At 37.5% G+C, this 10,021-nt stretch overlaps 1 long non-coding RNA gene across 1 annotated transcript; it reads right to left on the reverse strand.

Annotated features, from left to right (window-relative positions):
• Nucleotides 1-239: 239 nt before the first annotated feature.
• Nucleotides 240-9,757, reverse strand: LOC135312643 (uncharacterized). The gene is made up of 3 exons (XR_010372289.1): nucleotides 4,048-9,757; nucleotides 2,291-2,368; nucleotides 240-341 (listed from the first exon to the last, which is right to left on the reverse strand). It is a non-coding gene; the product is annotated as an uncharacterized LOC135312643 (long non-coding RNA).
• Between the last annotated feature and the right edge of the window lie 264 nt (nucleotides 9,758-10,021).

The raw sequence follows: 10,021 nt of genomic DNA on the forward strand, positions 1-10,021 counted from the left end.
AAAGCTCAAATATCAATAATAAAAAGAATGCTTCTTCTTACTGTATCAAGGGGTCTTTTCCACCATCTCTAATATTGAACATTTCGGATATATTTATTAAACAAGAAATTCTTGTTCATGCAGCTCAGGTCAGCAGCAGTGACTGGACAAAAAAACAATAGGGGTAAAAGAGCAATAATTTGGCAAAGGAAAGAAAGAGATTACTAAATGTTTTTGCTGTCACTTCCCTTGCTTGTCACTTCCCTTGCTTGTCACTTCCCTACATCCAGAAGAAAACCTGAGAGTGAAATTCTAGGTGTCAACTCCCACCTTCTTAAAAAATTTTTTGACATATTTATCACCTAGGAAATAATGGAAAACAAAAGTAACGAAAAAATATCTCTCCTTCCTTTAATTCTTTTTTTCCTGTGGAATTCAGGAAGAATATTACAGAAAATGTTGAACAACTCTAGCTACTGTGCTTCACAGAAATAAAATATATCCAGGCACCCATGCTGGAAAAGTGCAGTTAGCATAACTGATAACTGTATATACAACTCTTGAAATTGTCAGTATTTTTCTTTCTCCCTTTCAGAGCACGGGGTAAAGAAAATACATAGCAAAAACCTCACTTCATTTTTTTTTTTTGACATATGTGTACATCTTCCTTGCACTGGTCTGAATGAATCTCTTCTAAATAAATATTTAAAGCTATCATATGGACAAGGCCTGCCATAGACAGACACAAAGTAGGTGGCTGCCTCTACTAGCAGACTGCTTGGAGAAAGCTTGTTCCTCATTACCCAGCCCTGGCTCTGCTCTGCCTCACCATTGCCCCCTCCCAGCTTCCCTAAACCATGTTATCAACACAAAATTTAATTTTGCTGCCATTGGTGACGAGGACAAAGACCCCTTTCTTTGTCATCCTTGGGGTGACAAAATTTAATTTCTATCATAGTTCTGAGAAGCTCTGGGTTAGGTCTGCCTTACCATGCCTGCTTACAAATGGGAGCAAATAAGCTCCCAAAACATATTTACTGTTTCAAAAACTCCTTGTGGGTTCACTCTGACTCCAGTTATCAGTCCAACAACTACAGGATCCAGGAATTCTTTCACACAGTTTTCTTTACAGACAAAGCTACATGCTGTGCCAAAAAATAGTATAGAATAATCATCAATACAACAGAGAGAACAATAGAGATTACAGCCTTTATCTACATGTTAATCGACTTTGGAGGAGGAAAGTGAGGGCTAACATCTCCAGAGATTAAGATCCAGAACAAAATCGCTGAGTATTTTTCATAAATGTCAAGCTTTATTATTTAAGATTTTATTTTTCACTAGTTGTTTGCGATTCAAATTTGAATACAAATATTCTTAATTTTATATTATTAAATTATATTTTCCCTAGCTCATAGAAGTAGAGTTCCTTCAAACTACAACTGCTATATCAATGCTTTTAAAGGTATTTTATTTTATAACCTCATTATATTTTTGCTAGATTTGATCACATTCAGATTATACAGGATTAATATAATTGTAACACTGTTCAAAAGATTAATTAATTCTTATTCTTGAACATGAACATCTAGCAATAAAATGGCTAAAAGAAAACAAGATTTGTTAGACTTCTCAGCCATTAGCATTCAAACAGAAGTGAAATCCAATAAATGCAAATTTAAAAGACTGCCAGCACTTTGAAACCAAAACAATCCCTTAACAGTAAAGTTAGTTTTAGTGCCTGAAACTACCTTTTCTTCCTGAGCCCTTCCATGAGTTTTTTGGATTTTTACAGTAACAATTATATGTTTTAAAATTCTATCTTTGTTGCAACATGAAAGGTCTACAGAAGCCGCAAATGAAAAACTGATTACTATCCATCCATGTAAGGAACCAGAGAAGATTAGTTATAATTATAGCGATTCCAAACATAGTTTAAAGCATCAAGAAAAAAAAAATTCATTTAAACAATTATTTTAAATCTTACTTTTACTTCCCACTGTAAATATGCTAATATAATTATTTGATTATGTGGCATAGTTGTATCCAAATTCTTAGCTTTTGTACAGTCTAATGATTGAAATTGATGAACAACTTAATTATAAACAAAAGATCAATTTGTGATTTATGTCAATTTCCATCTGCAGTTGAAATTTGAATTGCATTCTTACCCTGAAAAATGTTTTTTCATTGATCAGAACAGATTTAAGACCAAAAGCTGGTTTGCTAACTAGGGATGTATTCCCCATAATTAAGAACTGGTTTATTTGCAGTTCAAGATTTTAAAGCTACAAGATCCCACCTTTCTTACCTAATTTCATTCATATATTTCCAAGTCAGTTTGACAGTTTTCAAAGACCAATTAAACTGAAATGAGAAAGACTAACAGCTGCAAAAAAAAAAAACATTGTTGTCAACACTAAATGTAATAATTGAACAAGCTTTTCTTTTAATTCCTTATTGGTTGTCACAATGACTACCCCAGGCTTTAAAACACATTTTTACATTTACAGACAATTTTGAAATGTTAAAGTTTGCACTGCCTTGATTCCTACACTCAACATTGACAACTTACTTGGCTCAAACTAGCCGTGTTTGTGATGTTCACAGTGACTACAGCTTAATGCAATGCAGGCCCTCTGCATGCTCCACCCCCAAGTTTCTCTACTTGAAGATGAAATCAGCTGGAACTAGACTTGAACCAGAGGATTAGCCAGCATGGGGACAGTGTGGATGAATTGGGAGCCTGGTTTTGTGCCTGAGTTCCCTTTGCCACAAACATAAAATGAAGAGCTGAGGCTTTTGCCATGGGCACCTACTTATCATGGGCAGTTCATCTGCAACACAGCTTCATTATTCCATGAACAGCACAACATATGGCCTGGCTCTCTACAGACTCCAGCTCAGAGCTGAACACAGCTATCTTGCTTCCACTGCCAGCTGTGGTTGATAAGCAGTAGTGTCGTGTTTGCCCAGAGCAGAGCCCATGCCTATAAACCTCAAAGACCAATGCTGGCTATGTGCCATAGCATGGGATGGGATTTGTCTTTATGCTGTCCCCAGATCTGCTGGAGAAAACTGTATGTGGGCAGGCCCATAAGCATCTCTGCAGAAAGCCAGGTCCCATCCTGCAAGGCTGGCACTGAGCTGAAGCTAGAGCACATCCAGGCTGCTCCAGGCAGAGCTGTGCAGCTTGGTCTGTGACACACACCTGCAGTGCTACAGCTTCCAGCTGGGTGTATTTACTTGAACACAATGCTAAGCTTATGATGGCTCCTTGTGTTTGTCTGAAGCATGGTGCAGAGATGCCTGAGTGACTTTTCAGGGGCAGCTTGTAGGGCAGTGCAGTAACACAGCCCACATGGCAGTTCTGCAGTGCAGCCCACTACCTACATCTTCCCGTCACCCAGGGAATCCTAGCTCCCACAGAAGTGCAGAGCTGAATATTGCAGGAACAACAGGTTTTTAATAAGTGTTTCATGATTAAACTATCTAACTTCTGCTTGCTATTTATATCATAGAATCATGTAGGCTAAGAGGGACCTCTGATGGAGATCAGAGTCCAACTCTCTGCTCAAAGCAAGACCAAGACCCAAACTGAACCATGAGCAAGCTGATCTGACTGTGTAGTTGGATCTACTTTCAAGTCACTCAATCCATTTCCATTTCAGTTATCTTCCATTAAATATGTAGAAATATATTATTGTTATTTCCAGGACCCAGTCTTCTTTGTGATTCAAAGCCATCCTATCCTATATAAATCTAAACAGGAACTTCTTACCCTGAACTCACTGATTCATCTCAGTACCATCACTGAGCTCTGTTAGAAACCTTCATGTGAAATTTATTTACGGAGGAACATGCACTCTTTATAAGAACAAGACTTCAAACCACTGCAGAGCCACACAGGTTGCTGTGATGTCCATATGCAGGCAGACACTGGCTTATATAGTTTCACATGCAGTGCTCTAAGCAAGTGTTAATGTACAATATACAACCGCCAATATCCATCAGATAATACAAGTACATTTTAGAGGAGAATGAGGTAAGAAATCTAGTAGTACTTACAGCACAGAAAGTAATAAAGAAACACAGCACAGATAACAGTTAATCTGCACAAAAATAGCAACACAGAACAAAATATTAACTTGACAGAATCTTAAGTTTCAGTAAACAGTGATATGGTATATGAGGTTTTGTAGAAATATTCCTTCCTACTAACATCAAGACAGATAATGCAAAAGCTTCTAAAATGGACATGGTCCTGAATTTCTGGATGACACAAGCACATATACAAACAAAATATCTAATGGACTCTGTTTTGCATGAAACTGTATTCTTTTAGTTATTCATGCTAGCCCCAACATGTTTTAGAAATCTGAAAGAGTTTAGAAGAACCATTCTAGACACAAATTCAGGAGGCCAAACACCATCCAGCTGAGCTTGAGAAAGCTATGGCATTCTGTACAAATTTATCAATCAATACAAGGAATACACTTTTCAACACACAGAGAAAAGCACATTACCTCTTATTCCAGAAACCAAATGTCTGTGAGCTAGCAAAAAATGGCACTACTTTCACTCAGATTTATTTAATAGGATTGTCATTTCAGTTCACTTTTTCACTTCTTCCATTAAAATAACTGCCAGTATTTCTGAAAATCACATGGCGTCAGCCAACACCAGGAGCACTGAAAATTCTGCATCGATCTCCTTAGAGTTATCCTGTCAGTTGAATAAGGAGCAATTTCATTTCAAGGCCAAATTGATCCAAAGAAAACAAGTATCATTTTCTTGGATGTCGTATGTCTTTGAAGCATTATTCTCTTCTCACAATAGTTGCACTTTCATGGACTGAAAGTACTGCTGGGCCATCACTTTGTTTTATGTAGCTGCTTCTGTAAATGAACATTTTTGAGGGAATTAGTAGGGAATATCACCTAATTTAGTCTGCCTCCAGTGACTCAAGAACAGGTTGATCAACCATGCAATAGCACCCATGGTAGCACTGCCCCTGCTATGGCCTGAGGCTGCCTGTGGGCTCACTGGCAATGTTACGTGCCCCAGCAGGCAGTTGCATGCGTGAGGCAGCCTTGTAAGCTGTCTGCAGGCACTTCAGCATTTCTCTTGAGACCACTTTTTCAGAACAGTGTAGGCATACTCATCGAGTCGTTAGAAAATTTTGTATGTTAATCTCCCGCCTTCATAATGTGCTTATAAGATAGGGAATTTTAACCCTCTTTCTCATTCCTGTGTTCTGGGTAGTCCACGCACAGAAGAGCAGCTTATTCTAACTACCATCTGGCATAGATGCTTGCTTAGCTTAAGTAACAGAGGTTCGTGTGTGGGCTTGAAGGTTCCTTGGTTCAGGCGCTGAAATGCTTTTAGCAGAGAATTTTTTTAGTTCTGTTTTAGTTTGGGTCTGCTTAAGGACAAAACAGCAACATTGCTTTCAATATGCTGTGAATCAGACCTGTGTCTAAAATACAGAAATTTTTAGTGACAAACATGAAGTTCTGTTACTTGAGCACCCCAGTAGAAGACACCGAGACTAAATCACTACCTTACTGTCCTACCGACAAAGGGGTGGTACAACACTTACTTGACTGCTGCTTATTGCAACCCTCACTGAATGGAAAAGATGTGCAGTGCAGCTGCAAAGCAGATGTTATAATATTTCACAGTGTTAAGCTATAATTGAGTCAGGGCAATAGGGAGAAACAAAATCTCACTTAGCGCTCTGGTTTTGCCCACCAGTAAATCAGCAGCTGATTTTGCCAGTAAATTACTCAAATGTATGAATACTACAACAGTTTTCAAAAAAACTATGTTAGAACATAGCTACAGCATATGGCAGGAAATACCATAGGAAGTGTAGAAATAAGTCAACAGGAAAAAACGAACATTCTTTTTATTAATTTAGCTTAAAGCAATGTCAGGTGCTGTTTAATCAGTAAAGAAGTATTCCAACTTGACCCCTTTTCAGTAGGTCATTAATATTAAAGATGGGAGACTTCTAATCCTGCAGTTAAGTTTGGTACAATATCTGAAACATGACAGACTTGATTCTTATCTACCTTAAGAAGTATTACATTCATGTCATGGTGAATGAATCCAAAACTTTTGGCAAGAAATTTTATTCTTATTCTGATGTTGGTCTAGTGACTTCCTCAATTATATTTTCCCATTGGGGCCAAATTCCAAACGCATCTCATTCTTCACCCTTCAGAATAGAAATTCATATACACAACCTCACCTTAGGATCATGTTCAGGCAGAGAGACGTAAGATAGATCTAGTTCCTTTCATGTTCTCTGTCACTGGTGCCTCTCTCAGATATAATTCTTGAGACTTACCATACTCTTTTCCTCATCTTTCCTATCAGTATCTTTTTTTTTTCTAACTGTGATGTTAACCTGGGATTAGGATAGAACAGCCAAAAGACTGGTACTTCTTACTTGTAGGTGCAGCTCCAGTCCTGAAAGAAAAAGTTCTGCTGGAAGAGCTTAGCTTTCCTAGCATCCTTAGGTAGGTTATTGGAAAAAAGCTTCAAACTAAAAAGACTTTCAATAAGAACCTCTGCAGCTTAAATCAGCATCTAAAATTAATTTCCAGAAACACTGACAAATAAAACCTGAGAAATAGAATCTTAGGCCAGTTAAATTATTTTATTACTGCTGACTTTGATTACTTTGTTTTGTATAAAATAGCTTAAATTTGAATATAAAAGAAAAATTTCAAATCATAATTTTGTAACTTTTTAATTATCAAAACGAGAAGGATTCAACAATTTGCAAACAAAGTAAGAAAAATTTAGTGAGAAACTAATCTAAACCAAATCCTTCCCCTGAAAAGGTTATAGGTTTGACTAATTAAAATTTTTAACAGAAAGGGCTCATCAACAACAAAAAAAAATCTCAGTGGTTCTACTTTACATCTTTTCATAAGTATCCCTGGATTTGATGATTCCAAATAAGACATTGCCAACCTATTAGTCAATGATGACATTTAAAAGAAGAAAAAAATTCCTATATATTCTGGGTGGATATACATTTTAGGCTATTAGTATGCATGTTTATATATTGTAACTTTCGTTTTAAACACATTACAAACTTCAATGAAAGTAAGGGCTACCTTACATAATTCAGGGAGCCAGGGCATGCACACATGTGGTTACCCTGACGGAACTAAAACCCTCTAAATTCACCCCTTACATTACTACATGCCAACTTGTTTAGTTAGGCCTTAAGATTACATTTCTTCATGGTACTTAAAATTCCAGTCACATTCTAGGGTTGATAAACTAGTCTTTTAAATCAGATTTCTACTCTTAATTCATTGGAAACAACACATAAACCTCTTCAGACAACTAAAAATCTTCATCTTCTTGTTAACTGGTGCCTGGCACCAGCTCTAGGTACACCATGTGTCAAGACAAACTCTGTGAGCATTTTCATCTCTGTGAGTTTGGCTCTAGCAACAGGCAAGGGCTGAGCAATAGCTCAAGCACACTTTATGTACAACGGTCTTATAGCAGCTGTGGCGGCGCAAACAACATGCAGGTACTCTGGGGCAAATGTCATATTCCACTAGCTGCAGTTTTGCAATTATTTTTAAATTCAGCTTCTTGGTATGGGTTATTAAATATTTTATTTTATCTCAAGAGTGTCTAGAGACCCTGACCCTGAATACAGTTCCAGCATGCTGGGCTATAGTGTTATACTCACAAAGACATAGCATGGAGATATTCAAGCCATAAAAAGCTTGAAACCTGAACAAGAGGGTGGAGTTGGGAAAAGGCAGTGCTATCCATGCTGGTGTGGGCAGCATGTGGGTGCATGGAGAGATTAAGGCCATTGTTCAGCAAAACCCTTAAGCACATACATGAGTAATCCCACTCCTGTTCAGGATGGCATTACAGCCAAAAGAAAGGTCTACAGCCCTTTGCATTAATTCAGGGCCCCGATGACCTGTCCAAGGTCACCCAGTAAATCTGAGATAATGCTGGGATTTGTATGCAAGCCTCCTGCTTTCTACTAGTATGCCTTTAAAAAGAAATCTAGTCTCCACTTTTTAGTTTGGGTTTATTACCCTTTTGTTGGTTTGCATTTTTTTTTATGGTTTTAAGATATGTACCCAGAATCTCAGACAAGTAATTACAAATTTCAATCTCCATTCCAGTGTATTGAAAATCTAACTGACATGAATTATATGTCAAAAAGTGGACAAAAGTAATAGGAAAATAACTATTTTAATAATTAAAATAAGCATGGACATGAGAACAAAATTTCGCTGAAATGTAGTTACGCACACAATGTTTCATGAAATTGCTGTGACTCACTTTCTGTGAGAATCACCATATAAGTGAGAATTCACTAGAAAGTAAAAAAAAAAAAAGATAAATAAGGTTTTGCTGAACAAATTTAGGAAGCTTCTCTCAGATTAGAATGCCAGAGTAACATATCTTACAAATACAGCCCTCATCAGAGAATCATCAGGAGCTATAGGCCTGTTCTACAGAAAACAAAAATATCTTAAAGACTCAAAACCAGACCTTGCTATTATGAAATGGACTTTGTTGCTAAAAGGTGACCACTCAAGTTTTAGGTTGAATAGAAATAAATAATAGAGTTTAAACCAGACTTAATTCATTTATCTTACATAAATTAGTTCTTTTCCAATGAAGATACATTGCAATGCCTTTATCTTGGTTACTTCAGATCATTTTCCACTAACAAGCCCATATAAATTTAGAAGAAGAGGCTATTATGTACTCAGCATTTCTGAAAAGCCTTTAAGCCAGGAACATAAAAAATAACCATTATCCCAAGTAATGGGGTCCCAAGTACTGTCCCAAGACCATTTAATCAAAACAGCTACAGGGCAAGTAACACTTAATTTTGGTGAAGTCATGTAGGCGGCTTCTTTTTTCTCTCCTCGCCTCGCCTCTTTTTCTTTCAGACAAGATAATATGTTCAGGAAGCCGTTACTACTCATCCTTTGTCACAAGTCTCGAAGCAAAGTTTAGAATAATTTGAACAGATATTTTGTTCATATGATACACAAACAATCATAAATCGATTGATAGCTAGAGATTTGGTTGTGAAGAGGAACTTACTCAACTTCACTGCCAGGGTGACAATGAGGGAGAAGAAACTGTGAGAGAGCTGGAGAAATGAGAGCCTGTTACACAGACTGCGCTACCAAAGGAAACCAAGGACCATGCAAACAGCAGATTTCCATAAGTTGCTGTAGCTTTACTTAGTACACTTTTATACCTCCAAGGGAAATAACATGAACAGAAAAATCCTCCTTTAGGATAGGAAGCCTGTCATCTTCTTAACAACAGTGGATGAGCGTTTAGAGAGGCTTGTATGCACATTGCGCTCGGCAGCCCACAGAAAAACCCTTCACTAACAAACATTGCACATAGTGGTAAAAGCTCTCACTCTGACTAATTCAAAGAGCAAGGTTTCCCATTAGGCTTGCCCAAAAGTGCCTACAAATCATGTGATTAGTCCATTTGGGAGTCTGCACTGAGCTTCATTTGTGTATGCATACATAATACAATTATTATTGACCCTTATGCATATTGGTTGGCACCATCCATTAGTAATGTTGTCAGACACTTCACATTGTAACACCTTTTTTACTATTTTTTTAACCTTGCCAAGCTAAATGGGCAGAAATTTTCCAGGCCAGATGTCTGCCTGAGATCCTACTTTAGTGGAAAAATTCTAGGAGAATAGTTCAGCTAGGCACTGATCCAGAAGAAAATATATTTTTGTTTAAATATTAAAAGCACTTCTCCTTTCTTACAGAAGTTCTACTGGCCCCTGACTCTGCAAAAGGACCATGACATTCAGCAGGGCTGAGCTTTATCATCAAGAACAGGCCTTCTGCCACCCTGCTGAAAATCACCCCACATGGCTTCAGTCAAAGTCTTTGCAAAGTCAAGGTTTGTGTAGGTCAATGCAATGGCAACTTGCCAACATTTATGAGGTTTAGAAGCTAAAGTTTCTGAAGACCTGTCTTTACTAAAG

Source organism: Phalacrocorax carbo, chromosome 3 (genome assembly GCF_963921805.1).
Source record: "Phalacrocorax carbo chromosome 3, bPhaCar2.1, whole genome shotgun sequence".
NCBI lineage: Eukaryota > Metazoa > Chordata > Aves > Suliformes > Phalacrocoracidae > Phalacrocorax > Phalacrocorax carbo.